The sequence below is a fragment of the Microcebus murinus genome, chromosome 12 (assembly GCF_040939455.1).
Source record: "Microcebus murinus isolate Inina chromosome 12, M.murinus_Inina_mat1.0, whole genome shotgun sequence".
NCBI classification, from domain to species: Eukaryota; Metazoa; Chordata; class Mammalia; order Primates; family Cheirogaleidae; genus Microcebus; species Microcebus murinus.
The window spans coordinates 4793517-4820519 of NC_134115.1; the positions used below are offsets into that span (position 1 = coordinate 4793517).

Consider the following 27003-nt stretch of genomic DNA (forward strand, 5'->3'; position numbering starts at 1 on the left):
TGCCAAATACAGCAGAAATATATACTGGTAAAGTACACAAAACTTTTGTTCCTAATTCTAAGCCACTTTCTTTATCTCCATTGATTATAATTTCTATTTTCTTCATAATAAAAAATTTTAATACTACATAACTCTAGTGATTTAGTTATCACCGGAGAATTGATTCCATGAATGTGTGTGAGTTCACCTGTTTTTATGTCTAGACAGCCCAGGATTTATTTATGCTGTGAAAAATCTCTTGCCACTGAGGTGCCATCATGTCAAAATACAGTTTCAATGTCACATTCTGCTTTGTCTCTACGGATTTGACTACTCTAGGTACCTCAGATGAGTGCAACCACACAGTCTTTGTCTTTTTGTGACCGGCTTATTTCACTCAGCATAATGTTCTCAAGGCTCATCCATGTTGGAGTATGTGTCAGAATTTCCTTCCTTTTTAAGACTGAATAATATTCCATTGTATGGATGTAGCACATTTTGTTTATCCGTTCATTTGTCAAGGGGTGAGGGTGGCTTCCACCTTTTGGCTGCTGTGAATAATACTGCTGTGAATTGGGTACATTATTATTAAACTTTTTAATTTTGAGATTCTTGTAGATTCATATATAGTAGTAAGAAATAGCATAGAGAGATCCTGTGTGCTTTTCACCCAATTTTCCCAGTGGGCAGCATCTTGACAAAGTAATAGTGTAGTTTCACAGCCAGGCTATTGACATTGATATAGTCTTATTCAGATTTCCTCAGTTTTACAAGTACTTATTTATGTGTGTGTGTGTTTACGCATGTGTATATGTACAGTTCTCTGTAATTTCATCACGCGTGGTTTGTGTATCCAGCCCCACAGTCCAGATGTGGACATTCCATGACCACAAAGGCCCCTCTGTTCTCATGCCAAGCCTCCCTCCCTCTATCCGCTGTCCTTAGTGCCTGGCAACCACTAATCTGATGTCCATTTCTATAATTTTGTCATTTCAGGAATGTTACATAAATCAAATCACACAGTAGGTAACCTTCGGAGATTGGCTTTTTAATTTCAACATACTTCTCGGAAGATTCATAATTCTCTGAATTATTTCAACATAATTCTCTGAAGTTGTTGTTTGTGTCAATCACTCACTTAAAAAAATTACTGAGTAGCATTTCCTGCTATTCCACATTTTCCGCATGCAGTTCATTCCTTGAAGGATACCTGGGCTGTTTCTAGACTTTGGCTATTATTAATGAAGCTACCATAAATATTCATGTGTATATTTTGTGTGAATATGAGTTTTCATTTCTCTGGGTCATATGGTATTTTCCATGTTTAATTTTATAGGAAACTGCCGAACAGTTTTTCAGGGTGGCTGCACCATTTCATATGCCTACCAACATAGGAGTGACCAACATAGGAGTGAGGCAGGAGGTTCTCTGCCTCATCCCCAGAATCTGGTGTTGTCACTAGTTTTTATTCTGATAGATGTATATGTACTGATGGCCCACTGTGGTTTTAGTTTGCATTTCCCAGGTGAGTGAAAATGTTGGTCTTATTTTCTTGTGCTTATGGGCCATCTGTATGTCCTCTTCTGTGAAATGTCTGTTAATATCTCTTGTCCATTTTCTAACTGATATTTTTTATTATGGAGTTTTGTGAGTTCTCTCTCTATTCAGGTTTCTAGTCCTTTGTTGAAAATGTGAATATTTTCTTCCAGTCTTCAGCTCATTTTTTTCACCCTCTTTTAAGGTTTCTTTTTGAGTTCTCAGTTTCTCTGATAACTTTTCTTTTCTCCCTCCCTTTTTCCAAATTCTTTTCTCTACTTTTAGTTTCTCTCTGGCTGTTTCTTCCTGCTAAGACTGGTAGAAGGATGGAGGGAGTAGAAAAAAGGAATATAATAATGAGGACATATTGAAATAAATAGATTTAAAATTAAGATGAGGAAGAATTAAAATTGCTATCTGTTGCATAGAATATCCCTGGAAGAAAACTCAAAGAACTGGTAACATTTGGTGTCCCTGTGGATAGAGGCTGGGGGTGGGTCTACAGGTTCCTGATTGAATCTTTTATTCCTTGTGGTATGTTATTTATTCCTAAAAATCTCTATATATGTCTCCTCTCTCTCTGTCTCAAGAAGAGAATAATGTAACTTCCAAATAAATACAGAGGAAAAAGAATAGGAACTGTCAACGGAAAAAAGCCAAAGTCTGCAAAATAATTTTAAAGAGATTTATTCTGAGCCAAATTTGAGGACCATGACCCAGAGCCACTGCCAAGAGGCCTTGGGCAAGTAGACTCGCTGTGGCTGGGTAACAGTTTGGTTTTTATACATTTTAGAGACAGGGGTTATGGGTAAAGCCATCAATCAATGTGTGGGAGGCATACATTGGTTTGGCCCAAAGAGGAGGGCCATCTCGAAGGGGGGGGGGCTTACAGGTTATAGGTGTGTTTAAAGACTCTTTAGATCATAATTGGCTCAAGACATGAAGCTTTGTCTAAAGACCTGAAATGTTTTAACATAAACTGTTTACCAGAGATAAGCCACCATTTGTTGCATAAATTGAGGGCCTGCAGGCTTGTCTTGCATACCCTTAGGGCTATTAATGGGTTACAAAGGAAGTCTCCAAGAAGGGAGGGGGGCATGATAAGGCATGTCTGATCTCCATCCTCCTGGCAGGCAACTTTGCCCTAGAATATTCTTTTGGCCATGAGGGGGTCCATTCCGTCAGCTGGTGGGGGGGAGGGGGGAGCATTTTAGTTCACAGAACAAAGTATTACCAATATAATTGAAGGAAGAGAAAACAAAACTAAACAAGATGACAGAAATAATGAAGTATGTCTGTAATCACAATAAGTGAAAATGGATTAAACACATCCAATAAAAGAAATTACATTTGAAATAAGAAAAAAATTGTTTTCTACGGTTTATGAGACACCTACAACATAATAAGCCAGATATGTTGGCAGTGATGTGATATATAACTTTTTCTGATAGAAACCAAAAGAAAGAAGTACAACAGTGCAAATTTCAGGTGAAGCAGGCTCTGTGGGGAAAAGAACTTTAAGAATTCAAAGGAGTCATTACTTGATGATAAAGGAATAATTTACCAGGAAGATAAAGCAATCATAAAACTGTAAGTTAAAAACTCGTCTTCAGCCTATATAAAGCCCGAGTATGTAGGGGACTGACATATATTTTCCTAGTTTAAGAATTAAAGTTAGTGAGTAATGTACATGTTCTGCCCAGAGCATTTGAAAGTAATCTGTTCCAGACAGGCTCCCTGTAATAAACAAAGGTGTTGCCTAGAGGCATAACAAAGGACCTGAGCTGCAACTAGCAAGAGCAGCCCCGCCCCACGGCACTGGGGGTCTGGAGGCCACATGATAAACACCCCATAAGATGGCTGGTTAGTCAATGATGGGTAAGACCCCTCAAGGGAGGGGCGACCTAAGCCATGCACAGCCACCGGGGTTCAGCCGAAGATCTTAGGGGGTCACCCTAAGAGAAGCTGGGGATGAGAAATGCCCCCTGTGGTTCACCTTGCCCATCCTTGCTAATCTCAGTCCTTTATCTATGCCTAGTGCCTAGAGCAACCACCTCAAAATTCCGAGTCAGGGGATATCTGCTTCCGTAAGGCTATTCCGGAATTTATAGCTATTGCTGCCACGCTTGGGTGGTTATGTACAAGGAACTAACTTTAATCTTTTAGAGTATAAAAATAAAATGGACTCTATATATTATTACTCGAGTCAACCGTTTGTATGTGTGTCTGCGTTTTTCTTTGTGTTCTGCGTTTGTGTCTTATGTTCTGTGTTCATCCTCCATCCTGCAAACGGGGCACGACATAAGTATATAAAGACGAATGTTAACAAGTCTCTTTCAAGACTAGACAGATCAATCAGACAAATAATAAAGATACAGAACATTTGAAGAGCAAAATTAAAAGCTGGAACTAAAACACATTCTTAGAATCCTGTGTGTGCCAAACAAATAATACTTGCTGACATTTGCTGAATGTGTACCTGGTGTCAGGCAGTGTTCCAAGGACTTCACATGACTAACTTGTGTTAACTCAGAACCGAATGAGGAAAGTGAGGCAGAGAGAAGTCGAGGAATTAACCCAGGATTACTCAGCAAGTAAGTGGCAGAACTGGGATCTGACTCCAAAACCCAAACTCTTATCTGCTATACCAGGGGGCAGCAAACTTTTACTATCAAGTACCAGACAGCATTTTAGGTTTTGCAAAGTATATGGTGTTCACCACACTACTCTGCAGCCACAGAAAATATGTGAATGAAAGGGTATAACTGTGCTCCAATAAAACTTTATTTACAAAAACAGGTAGTTGCCAGATGTGATGGCATATACCTGTAGTCCCAGCTACTTGGGAGACTGAGGCAGGAGGATTGCTTGAGCCCACGACTTCATGACTAGCCTGGGCAACATAGCAAGACCCTGTCTCAAAACAAAACCAAAAACAGCTGACTACGTTTGATCAGGAGCTGTAGTTCAACTCCTGTACTAGACTGTGTCATTAGTTGCACAGTTTCTTCAGCACACATAGAATAGTTATGAAAATCGAGCACTTGCCAGGTGCATGGAGAGCATGCTCAACAATGACGGACCTCATGAACACCAAAGAGCCGACATCATGAGCATCACATTCACTGAGCATGATGTGACAGTATCAGTGTAATAAGGATACAGCTAAGAAAACCTCATACATTTAGAAAGTAAAAGTACATTTCCAAAGAAATCAATGGTAGAGAAAAAAATGATGATAATGGAAACTGTAAATATTTTGAACCACTATGAAACTGCATTTCAAAATTTGTCAAGTTCAAAGTGATATTTATAAAGAATGAAAAATTGGATATTAATTAACCAGCCATCCCACTCAGGAAGCTAGGCAAAGAATATAGGAGCAGACCCAAAGTAGTAGAAATAAAGAGACAGTAAATGTGAAAGTACAAATTAAGAGAATCGAAAACTAATAAGTGGAAAAGATCAACAAAATTAAATTATTTTTTAACAAAAGTAATAATATAGAAAAATACTTGGCTAAACAAATCAAGATGAAAATCAGAAGGCTTTTACACAACATTAGTCAAGAGAACAGGGCATAAATATTGATATAATAGGGACAAAAAAAGAATAAGAGAATACTATGATTAAGTTTGTGTCAATGAACTTAAAAACTTAGATAAAACTGGCAATGCCCAAATGACCAAAATTGACATAAGAAGACAGAAAAAACTGTATTGTTCCTATAATTGGTTGCGTTTGTAGTAAAAAGTCTACCCACAAGTTTTACCCTCCATCATCAACCCAGGGTCAAAAAGTTTTATCAGTGAACTTTATCAACATTGAGGAGCAATAATCCCTATTTTATCAGTTCTGGAGAATACAAAATGAACTACAATTCCCTAAACCTTGGGGCTGGAATAGACTCTTAAAAAGATACAAAAAGCATAACTGACATACAGTAAATTTCGTATGTTTGAAGTGCAGCAATTGATCAACTGTGATCTGCCCGTGGGACCTGCCTGTGGAAGCACTACTGTACCATGTGGGACACACCCACTAGTCTCCTTGTCATCGCACTCCCACCGTTCCACACCCACCCAGCCCCAGACAACCACAGTCAATACGCAAGAGTCTGCATTTTCTAGAAACTTATGTAAATGGGACTCCTGTTTGTCAGGCTGCTTTCACTTCAGCTGATTACTTTGAGATTTACCCATATTGTTATACGTATTAATAGTTCATGCTTGTGCAGTATTATATGGCTATACTATGTTTTGTTTATTAATTCACTTATGGATGGACATTTGGGCTAGTTCCAGTTTGGGGCTATTACAAATAAAACTTCTATGGACATTCATGCACAAGTCTTAGTACAGACATCTGCTTTCATTTCTCTTGTATAAATACTTAGGAGAAAAATTGCTGGGTTATACAGTATATGGATGTTTAAATTTTTAATAAAATGCCTCACTGTTTTCCAGAGTGGTTATACTATCTTACAACCCCACCAGCAATGTATGAGAATTCCAGTTTTTCTGCATCCTCACCAACACCAACCTTTTCAACTGTGGATATTCTAATAGGTATGTAGTGATATCTCATTGTAGTTTTAATTTGCATTTCCCCAATTATTAATATTGTTTAATTTCTTATGTGTTTATTTGCCATTTTTATATTTTCTTTGGGTGAAGTATGTTCTAATCTTCTGCTCAGATTTTATTGGGATGTTTGTTTCTTATCTATAAAAGTCATGATCAAAATAAAGTGATTGTGGTTTTATACCACTAAGTTTTGGAGTAGTTTTTGATGCAGCAATAGCAACCAGATAGCTTGCCAGGGCAATACATTTGCCTGTGATTGGCAAGAGTGTAGGAGCCTGGAGTTCGAGTACCTGACTGCTGGGAAGACAATGACCTTCCCCTGGGTGATTCTGTGAGGAGGACTACCAGAAACCAGAAACAGAGTGAAAGCAGTTTCTGTGGAAGGAACAGTCTGATGGAGGAATTTGCCTTTTCAGTCTCTTGCCTTGTGGGCAACTGGGACGAGGGAAGCCAAGCATGATGATAAAGACATGAGGTCCATTCCCATAAACTACATCTGGGGCAGCCTCTTTCCTTTACATTCATTCTCCACGGAAAATTCTGCTTTACCAGGTGAGAGCGCCACAGTGATCTGTGTGCTGTATGTTCTGAGAAATGCGTTATTAGGCAATGTAATTGTTGTGTGAGCATAAGAATTTACTGACCCAAACTGGCTGTGCAGCCTGCTGCACACCTGGGCTCTGTGGTCTAGCTGCTGCTCCTTCCTAGGCCAAACCTGTACTGTCGTGTCACTGTACTGGATACTGTAGGCAACTGGAACATAATGATAAGTATTCGTGTACCTATCTAAACATAGGAAAGGTATAGTAACAACGTGGTATTATAATCCTGGGGGACCACAGTCATATATGCAGTCCATCATTGACCAAGATGTTCTTATGCAACCCATGACTGCACTGTGATTAGGGGAAATTTTATTTTATTTTATCTATCTATTTATCTATCTATCTACCTATTTAGACAGAGTCTTGCTCTGGGGTCCCTGGTGGAGTGCAGTGCCATAATCATAGCTAACTGCAACCTCCAACTCCAGAGCTCAAGCGATCTCCCCCGCCACATCCTCCTGAGTAGCTGGGACTAAAGGCCTGAGACACCATGCCCGGCTAAATTTTTTCTATTTTTAGTAGAGATAGGCCTCGCTCTAGCTCAGGCTGGTCTTGAACTCCTGAGCTCAAGTGATCCTCCTGCCTCTGCCTCCCAGAGTGCTGGCATTACAGGCCTCACCCACTGTGCCGGGCTGGAAATTTTATTTTGTATTTGCAGTGCTTGTAATGCAACATTTGCATAAATGAACCAACTATACCAGAGCTGTTAAAAGGGGCGTCAAGGAGAACCAGCAGCCGGCACCCTTTCCAGGAGGAGCCCGAATGGAACCCTGTTACGACTTCGGAGGCGGAATCTCCGGCCCAGCGCACCTCTCGCCTCCCCTTTCTTCTTCTGAAAAGGCAGATTTTTTTTTTTTTTTTTTTGAGACAGAGTCTCGCTTTGTTGTCCAGGCTAGAGTGAGTGCCGTGGCGTCAGCCTAGCTCACAGCAACCTCAAACTCCTGGGCTTGAGTGATCCTTCTGCCTCAGCCTCCCGAGTAGCTGGGACTACAGGCATGCGCCACCATGCCCGGCTAATTTTTTCTATATATATCAGTTGGCCAATTAATTTCTTTGTATTTATAGTAGAGACGGGGTCTCGCTCTTGCTCAGGCTGGTTTTGAACTCCTGACCTTGAGCAATCCGCCCGCCTTGGCCTCCCAAGAGCTAGGATTACAGGCGTGAGCCACAGCGCCCGGAAAAGGCAGATTTTGATTCTTGCCTTGGGAGGCCATTGCGTGGGCTCTTTGATGGTGTAATAATCCTAGCTAGATGACCTCTCTTTGGAGGCTCACTGCCGAGAGGACAGAAAACAGATTTCGCTACTTCACGGTTCTCGCTATGTCGCGCCAATAAAATCTACTTTCAAGCGTCCGTCAGTATATTGTGGTGATTGCTAGCATTTCACGGGTTTCTGTAAGCAGTGCTATGGTCTTGGCAGAGGAATCGCTCGTCCTTCAGCTTGCGGCCTCGCCGGGCGCCGTTCCCCACCTGCGGCCCCCACGTGCGCCCAGCCTCGCCCGGCGCCGTTCCCCACCTGCGGCCCCCACGTGCGCCCAGCCTCGCCGGGCGCCGTTCCCCACCTGCGGCCCCCACGTGCGCCCAGCCTCGCCGCGCCCCCGCGCCCTGCTCCTGCGGCCCCACGTGCGCCCAGCCTCGCCGCGCCCCCGCGCCCTGCTCCTGCGGCCCCACGTGCGCCCAGCCTCGCCGCGCCCCCGCGCCCTGCTCCTGCGGCCCCCACGTGCGCCCAGCCTCGCCGCGCCCCCGCGCCCTGCTCCTGCGGCCCCACGTGCGCCCAGCCTCGCCGCGACCCCCCCCCTCCTGCGGCCCCCACGTGCGCCCAGCCTCGCCGCGCCCCCCCGCCCTGCTCCTGCGGCCCCCACGTGCGCCCAGCCTCACCGCGCCCCCCCCCTCCTGCGGCCCCCACGTGCGCCCAGCCTCGCCGCGCCCCCCCCCTGCTCCTGCGGCCCCCACGTGCGCCCAGCCTCGCCGCGCCCCCCCCCTGCTTCTGCGGCCCCCACGTGCGCCCATCCCCACTGGCCCCCGCATGGCCCCCGCAGCCTGCCCCAGCGCCAGGGGGTCCCCACGTGCGCCCAGCCTCGCCGCAGCCCCGGCAGCCCACAGTTTGCCCGCGGGGAGGGTCTGACGGAAATAGTCAAGACGAGGCTGATCAACCCTGTGCCAGTTGGACTTCATTTCCATAACCAGCCTGGTCAAACCGCGCCTGGAGTGGAGGGTGAGGGTAAGGGTGACCCACGTTCGCCATTAAGATGACAGAGACCCGGCGCCAAATGGGAAGCTTTTAACAATAGGGTGAGCTTCTCAGGGAAATTTAAATGGTTTGAATCCTCATGAGAATGTGGAAACCAAGAACCTGAATTCATAGCCTGCTTTGCACGATGACATGGGCAGTGACATTTCAAAAAGATAATGCAGTAAAGGGGGCGGGAGGAGGCAGGGAAATGTTCCCAATGAAATACGACCTTAATTGCCTGCCACGGGATGGTGTGTATTAGCAACGATTAGAAAAAGAACAGACATAGAAATTGGCTTTTTAAAAATTTCTGCCTTCTACCAAAATGTAATTAATATACTAAAACCAATGTACATAAGGTTTGATGCTGCTATAAGCAAGACTAAACAGTTCAAATGTTCTCTAAGCAATTTAGCTATTTTGCATTCTTAAGTTTTTAAATGAAGTTAGTAAAACCACATTCAACAATGATTTAAAAATAGACTTGTTTAGGGTATGTGTAATGTAACAGTGTTAGAATACAGCACTACAAATAGCTTTTTAAATTATTTGTAATTACAAAAGACATTTTCATTTTAATCTTGAGGTTATTTTGTTGGTTAAGAAAAAAACAAGTGATATGTTAAAGTAAGTATAGTTTATCAAATTTATCAAATTCAATCTGTGTAAGTAGAATATGTAAAAACCACTGTCACTTCCCTTGCCCGTTCCCTCAGTCTGTGTTTAGGCTCAATCTCTATTGAATGGAAAGTTTTATTCTTTCCTGTTAGTATTTACCACCTCTTTTTTTTTGCTTATTCACACTGCAAGAGGATTTTGAAATTCTTCATATTACAAAAATCTTCCAAATATGACAATAGATCATTTTCTAAAGTGTAGATAAAAATATGTTTAATGTATTTAAGCATAAGTACAGTGTACTTGGGAAAAAAATTAAATTTGAATGCCAAACTCTAAAAGTCTCTCAAAATTAGCTAACTCTAATTTTCCAGTACTAGCCCTGGCCCAGCTATCCCTAAATTCTCAGGCTTCTTTGTAATCCTGTGTGTGTACAGAGAACCTTTCCTTACAGAGAATCAGGGCATCATTAAAAACAAAGCAAAGCATTAACACATATTTTAAAATTATTTATTAGGAAATAATGTGAAAATTTTAAAATCCCAAACTTTCCTTTCTGAGACTGGTTTATATTTTATTTATGGCACTTTTGGAAAATCCCTTGAAAATGCTAAAAAAAACCCACCTTTAACGTAAAGGTGTTCTCAGTCCTCCAGGAGCTGGCGGCTCAGGCAAGTCCTGCAGAGATGGCGAAAGCAGATGACTGGGTCTTTCTCCACAGAATATGCTTAAGGGAAATGTAGGGCAGGTGTGGGGGAGGTGGTGGTGGTGGGATTTAAAGATTATCAGGAGGACTAAGAAAATAATACCACAAAAGTAAAATGTAAGAATGAAATGCAAGAATTTAGTCTACAAGTTCCTGGAAACATCAGTCTCCTTGCCTTCATTGTACTTCTTCTAGTAATGTTTCATGCAGAGATATATGTATCCTGTGGTCTTTAGAAATACGGAATATTAATATTAAAATAATTTAGGAGAATACTCACATGATAAGTGTAACTAATACATTTCAAGTACTTAAAAAGCAAAATGAAGAATTAAGTACTTATCTATAGACACAGTAGAAATAAGACAGATTCTATATTGAAGACTCACTTGGGCAGAGAACTCTTTGTTTACCTTGAAATGTCATAGAGAGTAGCAGGTAATGATGTAATGAGAGGGGCTTAAAGTAGCCCCTAAGCATACAATTAACATGGTTGGCAGGTTGCACTAAGTAGCACAAGACTCTGCAAAGGGTTCTTGCAGAAGAAAAGGTCAGAAGGGCGGTGACAAAAGCAGCCTTCAGACCTTAGGATGGAATCTTTAGCTGTGATTTCTCTGGACATAAAGTGACAAGGTGCACAGGACCTGAAGCTCTAGATCATTCCCAAGACAGAGCTACCATATGCTGTTGGGTAGGCTGTTCACTGCACAGGGGCATCTGTGTGGAGAGCTGGGGACTGAAATTCATCCAGCATCCTGTTTACTGGGCCTTGGGCCCTGGCCACCCAGAGAGCCATATTTTAGAAGAGGCGCTTGCCCAGGGAACTAACACATCTCTTCTTAATTGCAAGTCATGGAGAGTGAGTACTCAACTAAAGGCATTAAGAATGGAAACAGACTGACTGAAGGCTTAAGAGAGTCAGGGGATGAAGAGAGCCCAGTAGCAGCCCCGAATTTGTCCGTGGCCCAAGTCTCTGCAATCCGACACTCCAGTGACAGGAGATGTCCACAGCTCTGCCCATGGTGGCCATCCAGCTCACACTCCTAATCCCACCTTGTCCCCCCACCACCTGAAGATGCAGAGGAAGACACAGAGAAATGTTCAAGATGAGACCTGAATGACGAAGAAGACCTTTCTGCGTGGAGAGAGGTGGGGGGAGAGGAGTGTACAAAAGCAGAACAGACCGAGACCGAGTCAGAGCCTGGAGAGCAGAGCAGGCAGGAGGCTCAGGCGTGGGTTCCAGAGAGAGTCCCCATCTACCCAGCAGGCAACATTGGCAGGGAACAGCTTCCTCAAGACTCATTTACCTCACAGTAAATGGAGAAACGAAAGTAACTACTTCCCAGGATTTCTGTGAGGAATACGGGAGCATACCGACCCAGTTCTTCCCAGTTGGTACACAATTCAGCAGCTCATTCCTTTGGATTGCTGACTAACAGTCCGTGGATGTGTCACCATACCACACATTGAAAGACACTCGGTGGTTTCCCCTTTTGGTTATTGCAAACTAAACTGCTATGAACATTTGTATAGAAGACTATGCATAAAAATAAGTTTTCATTTCTCGGGGATAAATGCCCAAGAGTGCAACTGTGGGGTCATGTGGTAAGTCCAGTTTTAGTTTTGAAAGGAATGGCCAAGCTATTTTCCAGAGTGGCTATACCATGTAACATTCCCACCAGCAATATATGAGTGATCCACTTTCTAGTGGCCTCACCAGCCTTTGGTATTATCGCTATTTTTTAATTTTAGCCATTACAATAGATATGTAGTGATATTTCTTTATGGTTTTAGTTACATTTCCCCAAAGACTAATGCAGTTGAACATCTTTCCATGTGCTTACTTGTATATTCTCTCCAGTGACACATCTCTTCTTATCTTTGGCCATGTTCTAATTGGATTGTTTGCTTTCTTTAATGTGAAGTTTTGAGAGTTCTCTATATAGCCTTGATATGAGTCCTTTGTCGCGGCCCGTTTGCAGGATGGAGGATGAACACAGAACATAAAACACAAACGCGCAGAATACAAAGAAAAGCACAGACAAACATACAAACAGTTGACTTGAGTAATAATACACCGGGTCCGTTTTATTTTTATACTCTAAAAGATTAAAGTTAGTTCCTTGTACGTAAGGGCCCAGGTGTGCGTGGTAGCTATAGCCGTAAATTCCGGAATAGCCTTAGGGAAGCAGACATCCCCTGACTCAGAATGTCTAGGTGGTTGCTCTAGGCACTAGGCATAGATAAAGGACCAAGATTAGCAAGGATGGGCAAGGTGAGCCACAGGGGGCATTTCTCATCCCCAGCTTCTCTTAGGGTGACCCCCTAAGATCTTCTGCTGAACCCTGGCAACTCTACCTGGCTTAGGTTGCCCCTCCCTTGAGGGGTCTTACCCATCATTGACTAACTAGCCATCTTGTGTACGCAGCAATCACAGGAACAATATGTTTATCGTGTGGCTTCCAGACCCACAATGCTGTGGGGCGGGGCTGCTCTTGCTAGTTGTGGCTCAGGTCCTTTGTTATGCCTCTAGGAGACAGCTTTGTTTATCACAGGGAGCCTGTCCAGAACAGATTACTTTCATATGCTCTGGACAGAACACGTACATTACTCACTAACTTTAATTTTTAAACTAGGAAAATATATGTCAGTCCCCTATAGTCTTACTTAGATATACAATTTGCAAATATTCTCCCAGTGGTAACTTATCTTTTCATCCTGTTAATGGGTCCTTTTGCAGAGAAACATTTTTCATTTCGTTGAGGTCCAATTTTGTGGAATTTACTTTCATGCATTGTGCTTTTTCAGGTCAAATCCAAGAACTCTTTGCCTAGTTCTAGTCTCACAGGTTTCCTCATTTTTTTTTTCTAAAAGTTTTAGTTTTACATTTCACATTTAAGTTCATGATCTATTATGAGTAAATTTCAAAAAAAAAATAAGGTATGAAGTTTAGCTCTATTTTCCCCCCATTGATGTCCAATTACTGCAGCACCATTTGTTGAAAAGTCTATCCCTCCTCTATTAAATTGCTTTTGCTTCTTTGTAAGGACCTATTTTTGGATTCTCTATTCTGTTCCATTCATGCATGTGTCTGTCCCTCCACTGGTACCACACTGTCTTGTAGCTATAGAACAACATTTAGTATCAGGAAAAGTGATTCCTGAGACTCCATTCTTCTTTTTCAAAATTGTTTTGGCTACTCTAGCATCTTTCTCTATCTATATAAATTTTAGAATAAGATTGTCTATATATACAAAACCTTACTGATAAGAGTTGTGTTAAACCTATAGATTAGGGAGAATTGACATCTTTCCTTTGAGGGATCTGCTGATTCATGAACAATAGTATGTCTCTCCATGTACGTTGGTCTTCTGTGATTTCTTTCATCAGCATTTTGTAATTTTCATCATAGAGACCTATACTTATTTTTATTCGATTTATACTTAAGTATTTCTTTTTTTTTTTTTTTTGGAATTGTAAATGGATTGCATTCTTGATTATGGTTTGCACGTATTTATTGTTAGGATATAGAAATGCAAGTGATTTTTGTGTGTTATATAGATCACAGGTCATATATCCTGTGATCTTAAGGATTTATTAGTTCAAACGTGTTTTTGCAGATTCCTTGGGGTTTTCTATGTAGATAATTATGTCACCTGAACAGGGATCATTTTATTTCTTCCAATATGATTACCTTTTATTTCTTTTTCTTGCTTTATTGCAATGGCTACAACTTCCAATATGCCAATATGAGTGGTGAGAGTGGACATCTTTGACTTGTTCCTGACCTCAGTATTTTGCTATTATGATATTGTAGATTTTCTTATAGGTGCATAAAGGTTTTTATTTCATTTTATTTATTTTTTATTTCTCATGAGCCAAGCATTTTTAATTATGAATGAATGCTAGAGTTTTTCAGATGCTTTTATTACATTGTTATAGTCATATGTTTTTCTTCTTTAGCCTGATAATATGGTGGATTACATTGATTGGTTTTCAGATATCTAACCAACCTTTTTTTATACATTGCTGGATTCAATTTGGAACATTTTCTTAAGGGTTTTGTATCCATGAGATAGTAATGAGATGCATGAAATGTATTGATGTGTAGTTTTCTTTTTCTATGCTGTTTTTGTGTAGTGTTGGTATTAGTGTAATATTGGCCTTGTAAAATGAGTTGGGAGCTATTCCCTCCTCTTCTATTTTCTGGAAAAGAGTGTGTAGAATTGGTGTTAATTTGTCCTCAAATGTTGGTAGATTACTCCAGTAAAAACATCTGACTTGGAAATTATTTCTCTGGAAGCTTTTAAACTAAAAATTCAACTTCTAACAGTTATAGGACTATTCAGGCAATGCCTATTATCTTGACTGAGTTTTAGGGTGTTTGTGGTTTTAGAGGAATTAGTATATTCTTTCTAAATTGTTGGATATATGAATGTAATGCTATTCATAGTAATATTTTCTTATTTTTCTTTTAATGGCTGCAATATCTGTTGTGATATTGTCTATTTTATTTCTGTTATTGATGATTTGTGTATCTTTTTTATCTTTGTCATTTGCTAGGGGTGTATCAATTTGATTTTTTCCAAAGAATCAGCTTTTTGTTTCATTGATTTTCTCTATTGTTTTCCTGTTTTTAATTTCCTGCCTCTTCTCTATTATTTTCTTCCTTCTTCTTTCCTTGGATTTATTTTGTTCTTCTTTTTCTAGTTCCTTGAGGTAGAAACATAGACAATTGATTTGAGACCTTTCTTATTTCCTAATATAACCATTTAGTGGTGTAAATTTAACCGTTGGCATTATATTAGTTGTATCCCACAAATATTGAAATGTTGTATTTTCATTCTCATTCAATTCTATGTGTGTTTTTAGATTTCCTTTGAGACTTCCCCTTTGCCTTATAGATAATTTAGAACTATGTTGTTAAATTCCAAGTGTTTGGGATTTTTGTTGTTTTTGTGTAATTATTTTCTAGTTTGATTCCACTATGATCAGAGAACATATTCTGTGGGATTTTAATTCTTTTAAATTTTAAGGTTTATTTTATGACGCAGGATATGTCTATCCTGGTGAATATTTCACAGGTGTTTGAAAAGAATGTGAATTCTGCTCTTGTTGGACAGAGTGTTCTGTGAATTTCAGTTACATCCTATGGTTTAATGGTGGTGTCCAATTCTACATGCTTGCTAATTCTGTCTAGCAGTTCTATTAATTGCTGAGAGTGGGGAGTTAAAGTCCCTAGCTATAATTGTAGATTTGTTTATTTCTTTTTTCGTTTCAATCAGTTTGTGTCTTATGTACTTTGAAACTCTATTGTTTGGTGCATACAAATTTAGGACTGCTATGTTTTCTTTGTGGACAGGTTCTTTTATCATTATGTAATGTTCCTCTTGCTCCATAGTAATTTTCTTTGCTTTGAAGTTTACTATATCTGATATTGATGTAACCACTCTTTCTTTTTTTTTAATCAATGTTTGTATGATCCATCTTTTTCTATCTTTTACTTTTCAACCTACATATATCATTAATTTGAAATGAGTTTCTTGTAGACAGAATATATTTTTGTTTTTTTAAGAGACTGGGTCTCACTCTGTTGCCCATAATGAAGTGCAATGGCGTGATTGTAGCTAACTATGACCTTGATCTCCAGAACTCAAGCAGTCTTTCCACCTCACCTTCCCTGTAGCTAGGACTACAGGTGTGTACCACCATGCTTGATTAATTTTTAAAAATTTTTGTAGAGACAGGGTCTCACTATATTTCCCAGTTTGGTCTCAAACTCCCGGACTCAAGCAGTTCTCCCTCCTTGCCCTCCCAAAGTGTTGGTATTACAGGTGTGAGCCATTGTGCCCAGCCAACAGTATATATTTACAGTGTTTTTTAAATCCACTCTGCCAATCTCTACATTTCAATTGATGTATTTGGATAATTACATTTGAAGTAATTATTGATATGGCTTAAGCGTGCTATTTTATTGTTTACTTTCTGTTTATTCCTTCCTTCCTTCCTTCCTTCCTTCCTTCCTTCCTTCCTTCCTTCCTTCCTTCCTTCCTTCCTTCCTTCCTTCCTTTTTTTGCTTTTCTGTGTATTACTTAAACTTTTTAGTTCCATACTTATTTATTAATATTAATATTTATTTAATCTAAAATGTTTTAGTATATCACATAGTACATTTACTTGTGATTGCTGTAGATATTGCATATACATAGTAACTCATCACAGTCTATGATTATTAATATTTTGCTAATTCTAGTGAAGAAAAATTACTTCCACTGAGGTCCCTTTACCCTCTCCAATTTTGAAGTATAATTGTCTTAAATATTTCCCCTAAATACATTGAGCACCACATCAGATGGTGCTATATATTTTGCTTTAATCACAACATATGGTTATAGAAACTCACAAGGTAAAGGGTAGTCTGTAATGTTTACCTCTATTTTTGGCCATTCTGCTGCTCTTTTTAAAAAAATTTTATTTCTGAAGGGCCCAGCTTACTTCTGTTGCCATTTTCTTTCTGTTTGGAGAGATTTCTTACCAGTTTTTAAAAGATGTCTGAGAACAGGGAGGGGGGCGGGTATATACATATATAATGAGTGAGATGTGCACCATCTGGGGGATGGTCATGATGGAGACTCAGACTTGTAGGGGGGGGAAATGGGCATTTATTGAAACCTTAAAATCTGTACCCACATAATATGCTGAAATAAAAAAAAAGAAAAAAAAAATAAAATAAAATAAAGATGTCTGAGAACAACAAATTACCTTACTTACTTTTCTTTCATCTGAGAATGTCTTTATTTTCTGTGTATTCTTTTTTTTTTTTTTTTTGAGACAGAGTCTCGCTTTGTTGCCCAGGCTAGAGTGAGTGCCATGGCATCAGCCTAGCTCACAGCAACCTCAAACTCCTGGGCTCAAGCAATCCTCCTGCCTCAGCCTCCCGAGTAGCTGGGACTACAGGCATGCGCCACCATGCCCGGCTAATTTTTTCTATATATATTAGTTGGCCAATTAATTTTTCTATTTATAGTAGAGACGGGGTCTCGCTCATGCTCAGGCTGGTTTCGAACTCCTGAACTCAAACGATCCGCCCAGCTCGGCCTCCCAGAGAGCTAGGATTACAGGCGTGAGCCACCGCGTCCGGCCATATTTTCTGTGTATTCTTGAAGGATAGTTTTACCAGTTGTTGGATTCACAGTTTATGATTCTTTTCTTTCAAAACTTGAAACATATTGTTTGCTTCCTTCTGGCCTGTACAGTGTGGTATGAGAAATCTACTGTCATTTGAATTGGTGTTCCTTTGTAGGGAATGCACTGTTTCTCTATTTTTGAGACTTTTTTTTCTTTGTCTTTAGTTGTTGGAAGTTTAATTATGATGTGTTTTGGTGTGGATTTCTTTGGGTTTATCCAATTTGTGTTTTGCTCACCTTCTTGAATTTGTAGGTAATGTCTTGCCAAATCTGAGAAGTTGTCAGCCATTATTTCTTTGAATACTTTTTTAGCCTCATACTCTCTTCCTCTCCTTCTGGAGCTCTAATAATATGAAGATTATTATTTTGTCGCTGCTGCCTCACAGACCTGTGAGACTCTGTTCATTTTTTTTTGGTCTGTTTTATCTCTGCTGTCTACGTAAGTAAATTCTATTGATGTGTTTAGGACAAAGTATCTTCATGTTCATTAATTTTATCTTGTTATCTCCACTCTACTGCTGAGTCCAGTAAGTTTAAAAATTTTTTTAAATTATTATTATTATTTTTAATTATTATATTTTTCAGTTGTATAATTTTTGTTTTATTATTTTTATAACTTCTGTTTCTCTGCTGAAGTTTTCTATTTTTTAAAACTTGTTTCAATATATTTTGTAATTTTTATTCCTGGTTCTTGGTATGATGAGTGATTTTTTATTCTATGGGGGCGTTTGGGCAGTTAGGAGACTTTCAATCCTATTTCAGCCTTCTACTTTAGCAAGCAGGTGTCCTATTTAAGTTTAGCATGTAGGTTCTTGTCTACTTTTGTGGGTGTTAGTTCCAATGGTGGTTTTGTTTTAGAGCCCTTGCAATGTTATTCTCCCCTGCCTCACGTTTTGGAGCTGCTGGGGCTCCTACATAATCCCTGCTATTGTCACCTGCAGTAAAGGAAGGCTCTTCTGTGGGTGGCCTGGTGTTCTGGGCCACTTTCTGCGTGAGGGACAGACTCTGCAGGGCTTGGGCTTCTCTCTGCCACTGGCTGGAGGGTTGAGGGATGCTGAGCTCCACTGTTCCTCAAACAGTGTTTGGGTCACCAGCTGGGACTTGGAAACGGCCACTGGGTAAAATCAGCCAGCCAGTGCCACTGGTTCCTTGTTGGGGGTCTCTACTAGATCTCTGTTGTATTTCTTTTCTGGTTCTTTAAGGAGGGGCTGGGAAAGCCGAGGGCAGAGGGTGGTGGTGGCTATTTTTATTGTTGGTTTTATTTTGTTGCTGTTGTTTTGTCTACCCCTGTTGGCTCCTGGTTGCAGATTTCTCCAGCGCCCATTCTAGGATATGTGGGAGATAAAAAGAGAACCCAGGGAACTCACTGCGTTGTCATGCCTTAAGTCACAAAGTCCACGGTCAGTTGATTTCTTTATTCCTGCTTTCAGAGAACTTTTGTCATTACCTATTACATTATTTGCAGGGGTTTTAGTTGGGTTAAGAGGGGAAGAGCAGGGAAAACTGAGTCTACAACATCTTCTTCTGAAGCCAGAAGTCTGCAACTGTCGTTTTCAAAACCTAGATTATTAATTTCGTATTGTCCCATTGAGCTGAGGGTTTTTCCAGGCAAGAGATCTTTACAAAATAGCACTACAGATTTCTCTGGCTGGCTTCCAGAGCCGATCCCTAGGGCCAAGGCTGGCCAGAGGTCCAGCAGCTGGGACGCCGGGCCGGGGAGTCCCTGTGGGCAGGATGCAGGGCACCGATTCTGGAAGCTGATGCTTGTCTCTTTTCTGACACTCTGATGAAAAGTAGTGGAAAGGCTTTTTCTCCTTCCAAGAAAAGGAGGCAGCAGTGCATACACACATTTCGCCACTCGTAGCTGCTTTATTTTTGAACTTTTCCCTCTATTATTAGCAGTTTTTGATTTTGATGACAGCAGCCCACATGTTGAGAGGTCAAATTTCAGTAACTTTCATTAGTTAGAAAGGCAGGGAATGAAATTGGACTTGTACCCTGTGAGGAGCACTGGGCCAGTTTAAACCAGGCATTCTGAATCTGAAGGGGACTCACCGTGTGGGTGGAGGGAAAGAGATTGGCGAGTTAACAAGAAAGGATCATCCGCAGACTCAGAGCAAGGCTGGCAGGTCGGCAGGCTTTAGAGAGGAGGACAGGGAGGTGACAGGTGACACCCTGTGGGAGGACAAAGGGTCACCTTTTCACAACCACAGGAGTGATGAGAGCAAGTCTGGAGCTGAAGGAAGCAGGCACTTGCTCAGTTTCCCTGGCAACAGGCCTTCCCTTCTGGCTGTGCCATCAGGACCTGCAAAGCTCCTCGCAGCTAGAGTACATGGTAATGGAAGAGCACGCCTGCATCTCACCCAGCTCCTCTGAAAAGGGGCTTGGGAAGCAGCATTTCAGGAAACGGCTGACACAGGAAGACCTGGGGAGACAGGACAGGACAGGGAGTCTAGCTAGGGACCCATTGGGATCCCATGCCTGCTGTGGCCCCTCTGGCTCAGGTGCACAGGGGCTTGTGAAGCCACCTTGCCTGGCTTAGCAGGACTGGGAATTCAAAGCCACTCTGCTTTTACTCATTGCAGACAAGGAGTCAGTCGAGGCAGGCCACCTGCATGTGGCTGCCCAGCCAGCCAGGCAGTGGCAGGCCAAGGGCTTCTTCCGGAACCGTGCACCTGCCCTCCGCTGGACAATGGTGACCCAGAGAGGAGAGACAGAAAGAGAGAAATCAGAGCCTAAACCTGGAGTACTTTTGCTTTCTGTTCAGTAGGGGTGGCCCTGAGCCTTCATCCTGAGCATTTTGGTTCCAAATGCAGAGAAGTCTAGCCTGGGCAATGCAGGAATGTGTCACATCTGGGAGGCAGGGGCTGCTGCAGGCTGGTTCCTAGAAGGGATGCCCCAGGGGAGACTAGAAACACCCTGCATGGAAACTCTGTGTGTGCCTTATAAAGCATTGTGCCCTGAAGGGACATTTGCAGTGTGCCCTGGTTGCTGTTACAGAAGATGGTTGACTCTAATACATCTGAGAGAGATTTGTACCCGCAAAGATAAAGCACAAGGTAGAAGCCAGTATTCATGTCTAAAGCATTTTCTCCCATTACGTGGCCTTTTGAGTGTCAATGAATAAAATGTGTCTTTCCTCTGCTGGAAATGTGATCAATCAATGATGAATTCACAGCAGTCAGATCCCGAAGCCTATCAAGAACGTCATGAATCCAGTGAGTGTGAGAATCTGGGCCCTACGCACCAAAGGGCTGTCCTAGAGGGGCTGCAAGAGCGCCGTGGCCCAGGGCACACGTTTTTCTGGGTGGAGGGAGCCCTTCTTTGCCATTCTAGAATAGCTCTGCTCAAACCATGCAGTTTATGTGGTACTGGCCGGGCCTGCGCAATCAGAGCCCCTGCCCTCGGCCGTGGTGACTGGCTCAGGGCCTGGCCTGTCACCCATACCAGACCAATCGCCCTCTTCCCTGGGAACTTAGCTCAGAAAGCCTCTCACTCTTCCTGGAGGGCGATGACCGGAAGAGCCCCAAGAGTCGGGAGCCGAGGGAGCATCTTGCTTCGGCCTGGAGAGGACCTGCCTGAGAACGAGGACAAGAAGGGGGGCAGGAACAGAGAGAGAAGCCACGACACGTTTGAACACCGCGTGCCGCTTTGGATTTCCCCGTCACACACGCCAGCACACTGCCCTTGGAGAACAGCACGCACTGGGATGGACTTCTTCGCCTATAACTTGTCGGGTCGGATGAACACGGTAGAGCGAAATGCAGCTCCCGTGCCAGGGAGGGCTCCGGCTCTCGCCGGGTCCCTCCACACGGACTCCGCCACCGGGCTGAACCCGCCATCGCCCTTCCAGGGGGGCCCTGTGCTGTTTGTAGTGGCAGCCTGCTTGGCCAGCGAGAGTCCGACGGCTCTGGTCACTAGCAAGGGCTCCCCTGGCTAAATACTGGGCACAGTGGACTGAACTGTGTCCCCCAAAATTCATGCGTGGAAGCCCTGGCCCCCAACGTGGTGGCGTTGGAGGTGGGGGCGTTGGGAGGCGACGGGGTTTAGATGGGGCCGTGATGGCGGAGCCCCCTGATGGGATTGGTGTCCTTCTAAGAGGAGACCGGAGACTCTGCCCAGCCCTGCGCACGCAGTGAGAAGGAGGCCGCCGCAAGCCGCGAGGGCCCTCGCCGTCCGCGCCCCTCATCGTGGACTTCAGCCTTCGAAGGCGAGAAGTAAACGTCGCTGTTCGCGTCCCCCGGACTACAGCGCTCCGTTGTCGCAGGCCGAGCCGACCGAGAGGGATTGGAGGGCTCCCGGAGCGGGCACCGGCAAAGCCCTGGCCTTGGGGGCGCGGCCGGCGGTGTGCGCGGCCCGCTCCTCGCCGCCGCCTTCTGCTTCTCCGGGGGAGGGGCAGGGCCGGGCGCGCGGCCACCGTGGAGGGCGAGGGCGGGAGGACAGTCGCGGCTCCCACAGATGGCGCTGCCGGCCGGGCGGCCACCGTGGAGGGCGAGGGCGGGAGGACAGTCGCGGCTCCCACAGATGGCGCTGCCGGCCGCGCGGCCACCGTGGAGGGCGAGGGCGGGAGGACAGTCGCGGCTCCCACAGATGGCGCTGCCGGCCGGGCGGCCACCGTGGAGGGGCGAGGGCCGGAGGACAGTCGCGGCTCCCACAGATGGCGCTGCCGGCCGCGCGGCCACCGTGGAGGGCGAGGGCGGGAGGACAGTCGCGGCTCCCACAGATGGCGCTGCCGGCCGGGCGGCCCTGCCTCCCGTGCGCAGCGACGGGCCGCGCCCCGCGTGGGCTCCTGCCTCTCGTGGGACGTCCCGGCAGCGACCGAGCCGCCGCTGTCTGCCGGCGAGGGACAGGGCGAGGCGGCCTTCCTGTGGAGGGCGGGGAGCCAGCGTTCCGGGCAGCCCGACGGGCGGCAGCGCGGAGACGGTCCCCGCTAGCAGGTGTGGCTCAGCGCATCAGAGTTTATTTATTGACTTGAATTTCATAGAGTTTTCGTGTGTCTTTAAATGTTATTCTTCTTTTGATTCCCCCAGCCATTTAAACGTGTGAGACTGCTGTGGGCCACAGCCCAGTTCGCGACGCCTCGCGGGGCTTGTCCCCTAGCGCCGCGCGTCCGCAGGCTGCTCGCGGCCCTGGCGTCTGGCCTGTCGCGCGGGGGCTCGGGCACCTGTGCGGGGGGGTGCCAGGCGCCTGGGCGCCCTGCGTGTTCCGCCTCGCGGGGCTTGTCCCCTAGCGCCGCGCGTCCGCAGGCTGCTCGCGGCCCTGGCGTCTGGCCTGTCGCGCGGGGGCTCGGGCACCTGTGCGGGGGCGGTGCCAGGCGCCTGGGCGCCCTGCGTGTTCCGCCTCGCGGCCTTCGTAGGGCCTTTGTGGGTGAGCGCCGGAGTCGGCGCCCGTGGTTTCCTCCAGGGCGGGACCGAGTCCTCGCAGGTCCTCTTCCCGCCGCAGCGCAGCCTGGCGCCCAGTCTCGGGAGCAAAGCGGGAGAAGAGCGCCCGGTCGCACTCAGCACGCTGCGGTGGCTGAGCCCAGTGTTCGCGGCGCCGCTCCCCCTCACCGCGTGGGCGCCTCAGGCCAGAGCCTCCAGAGAGCTGCCCTCAGTCTTCTGCTGGGCCGAGGAGGACAGCTGGCACCTGGGGGTCCTGGCCTGCCAAACCATCTCCTCTGCAGGCCACCTGTGCCCCAAATGGCGGTCTCTGGGGCCACCAGCTCCTGCGCCCTTTAGGGGCTCCCCAGCGAAAGCATCGAGAACCCCGCTCTCCTGGGTCTGCAGGATCAGACACTCGCAGTGCCCCCAGTTTTGCTGCCATTGTGTCGTCTCCCACTCTCTTTTGTCTTGTAGGTTTGTGCCCTTGAAAAAACCCTATTTGTTATTGCTTTAGTAGAGTCTTGGGAAAGGATGAAATTAAAGGAGTGCGTTTAATCTGCTGTCTTTCCCGCGTAATTCTGGCAAGTTTTGCTGACATGCTACATTCACATGCGGAAAACCTTTGTAAATAACACATGACTACAGAGCAGAGAGATGCATGCCACTTATGAAGTCTCTGCTTTTACTTCATAAGCGTTTATTACTTAGAGATTTTTTTAAATGACTGTTGTGGGGTAGGGTTGATGATCTATCGACCATTCATTTCCCATCTTTGTTACCACCAGCGCTGTGATTCCATTTGAGGCAGCTACATGTAGCCAATGTACTGCATTCCCAGCCTGCCACGCACCAGAGGTGGCTCTGTGGCTCAGTGCTGGCCTGTGAGACATATTAGATGCCTGCTGTGGGTTTCAGGGAGAGTTTTGCTCTCCTTTCTTCCTTGTTGCTTCCTCCTCCTTTCTGATTAGACTGTGAAAGTGATGGCTGGAGCTGCAGCAGCCATCTTTCACCCTTGAGTAAAAGGCCAAGATAAACAGTATCCTCAGCTTCTTGACCTACTGATCTAAAGCCAAGACTACTTGCCTCTGGACAGCTTTTTGCATAAAGAAAAAATAAGTCCTAATTAGTTTAAGCCTTAGTTTAGCTAGGTGTTCTCTTACAACCCCAGATGAATCCCTCAATGATATTTTTGGTATACAGCAGTCTGCCTGAGAGCCTCGATGGACTGGCATGGCACGTCACTGCCATGGTCTGTTCTGAAGTCAGATGCTCTCAAGCGCCTAGCACCAAAGTAAACTTGGAAGTTATAAAGAACCCAGAACGATGCGCTGTGGCATCCAGGGCCTTCAGCAGCCTGGCGAAACCATAGAGGACAGTGCTTCCCAGAATACAAGAGTGTGGTGGTCCAGAGTGGCAGCCCTGTCTGTCCTCAGGGAGAAATTAACGTTTGTGAGTGTATTGGCCCAACAAAGATGGGTAACCCTTGTTCCAGAGCCGTTACAACTGGATGCTTAAATGACACTCCCTTGACAAGTGGGAAAGACACTGCCTTTGAGAGGACCTTGCTGTTCTGCAAGTTAAAATGTAACTGTCCTGAGAAAAACTTCCAATGCAGTGATCTTACGTTGGGAGCAAGCCATTGCCATGCCACATCTTCACCTTTATTTCAGGATAAGAAGGGGAATTACACCAAAATAAAGCTAATGTATGAGATTTAAAGACAAAGGAAAGTCGACATGGTGCCTCAGACAACGTTCATATTTGCAATAATTTTCTATATTATCTACTGCATACATCCAAAGAATTAATTATGATGGCTGAGTGAAATCATACAAAAACATTAAATCACATTTTGTAACTTTTATTAATGAAGGCAAAGGAGTTTGAAGCACATTTCAGAGATTTTTTTATAAAAAAGAATTGTAGAAAGTTTCACAGTTTTAATGCATGGCTCTGCAAAAGAACTGAGCAAGGCATTCATTTGCATGCAGTCCCTGCATTCATTTGCTCAGGCTGCCCTGACAAAGTGCCAGACAGGAAAGGTGCTGGGCGCGAACAGGAGAAGGTTATCCCCTGCATCTGGGGGCTGGAGTCTGAGGGCAAGGCGAGGGCGGCCTGGTTCCTTCCGAGCCTCTCTCCTGGCTCATAGACTGCGTCTTCTCCCTGTGTCCTCACGTGGGCGTCTCTGCGTGTGTCTGTGTCCTCATCTCCTCTTCTCACAAGGACACAGGTCATGCTGGGTCATCTCCTTAAAGGCCATACCTCCACATACAGTCACATACTGAGGCACTTGGGTTGGGACTTCAAAATGTGAGTTTTGAGAGGACACACTCAGTCTATAATAATCCCCCTCTTCACTCACTGTGGCCCGCCTGCCGGTGATCATGAGTGGGCGTGCGTTGCGTGTTTTTCCCTGAGAGGCGGGGACTCACCGGTGCCTGGGACCGAGCGCGCTTGCGGTGTGTTTCCGCAGTGGCTGCTCAGGCTCCAAGCACACCAGCTGCCGAAGCAGTGTCGCATGACTCAGTTAATATTTTTAGAACATCAGAGCTGAGACAAAGCATCACGATCATGTTTCTCGTTTCACACCTGAGGCCTCTGGGCCCAGAGGGGTGGGTGGTTTCCCTCCTGCTGTCCTGGCTGCGGCCCTGTCACCCTGCCCCCTACCCCCAGGCGTCCCACACCAGGAGGCATCAGCCCCCACACCCCGCCCGACCCAGCCACCTGCCACCCGCACCTCCAGGCCGGTCGTCAGCTGGTGGAGGAGAGAAAACGCTCTGTCCCCTGCCCTCCTCCTTCCCCACAGTGTGGCAGCCTCCAGGCGGTTGGATCACGTAGATGGTGACTCAGGGCTCCAAGAGATGAAGGCAGAAGCTGCTAGTCCCCGAGAGGGCTGGGCCTGTAGCTGTCTCTCACCATACTCTGCAGGTCCCAGGCAGGCCAGATTCGAGGGGTGGGGTGGACACCACCCTCTATAGGGAAGGGCCAGAGCACGTGTAGCTATCTTTATTTTGCCTTAAGTAGATTGGTGTCGACTCAGAAAAACCTACTTGGCTTTACCTCACGTCAATTTGGGTTGAGACTGTACATTTCCCTGCTAATGCTCTTCCTGGAGTCTAGTCCAACTGAGAGTTGCGTATTCTGTCTGTGCCGCACTGGGCATCTGTTTTGGGGAAAAGTCTTCCTCTGCAACCCTGGCCTCTCCCCTGAATCTGTCTGTATCTATCTATTCAGAGGCAGGAACCCAGAAAATGACATAGCAAGCAGTGTGTGTGAGTGCATGCATATGTGTGAGTGTGTGTGAGACACAGAGCTGGCACATGGCCTTGAGACATCATCTCTGGATGCAGGAGGTGGGCGTGGTCCTGGATCATCTCTCTTCAGGGAAGGAAGGGCAGGTTGTCTGAACATGGAACAGCAGGGCAGCGGTTGTGAGGGTCTGGTCTCACGTCTGTGTGTTGTGCACCGTGGCAGACGTCGGGTCCCATTGCGTCTCCTGAAGACCATCTTCTCAGTGGGCCAGCACTCGGGAGCCAGCAGGTCCTTGAACAGCTAACCTGTGTGTTTTGGGGTGCAGTTATGAGGAGGGGGGTCGCATGGGTAGGGGGTGCCCCATGGTTCGCTGAGGCAGAGTTAGCGTCAGGGCCACCCAGTTCACCTCTCGGCCCCTCCCCAGCTGTCCCACACGTGGGCAGCTTCCATGACCCCAGTGAGCCCGCAGACGGGGTGACGGCTGCCCTTTGGGTCTGTGAGAACTGCGTGAGGCCGGTGTGGGGCGGTCTGGGCAGGCCACCTGCCACGTGGTCAGTCGGTCAGTGCTGGGCAAGCAGCTGCTAGTTTTAGTTTTATTTTCATGTTGGGGATGTAGGGACAGGGAGGGCCGTGGAGGGGCAGGTCCCAAGGCGCATGCACACTCCCTCTCAGCCTTCCCCTGCCTGAGGCGGCCAGCTCGGTCCAGTTTCTGTGAAACTCCGCCCCTCTGGTCTTCTCTGCTCTCAAACAAGCAGGGGAGGTTGACTGGGTGATTTTCAACTGTCCTCACCACCGATCACATGCGGCAGTTGAGGGGCTGAGTGCGGGGGCCTACTCTAGTGTCCAGAAGTGGATGTCTCGCCAACTCAAGGGGCATGGCCCTTACTTAGCCTCCCAGGGCCTTGTCTGTGTGACAGGTTTCCCACAGGAATAAACTAAAA

General features: G+C 45.3%; 1 long non-coding RNA gene across 1 annotated transcript in view; it reads left to right on the forward strand.

The window, feature by feature from the left end:
* Positions 1–27003, forward strand: part of LOC105876169 (uncharacterized) — a 104616-nt gene that overhangs the window by 56304 nt on the left and 21309 nt on the right. The window contains exon 3 of the long non-coding RNA XR_012922051.1: positions 5982–6083. This is a non-coding gene — a long non-coding RNA (uncharacterized LOC105876169). The remainder of the gene's footprint in view (positions 1–5981; positions 6084–27003) is intronic.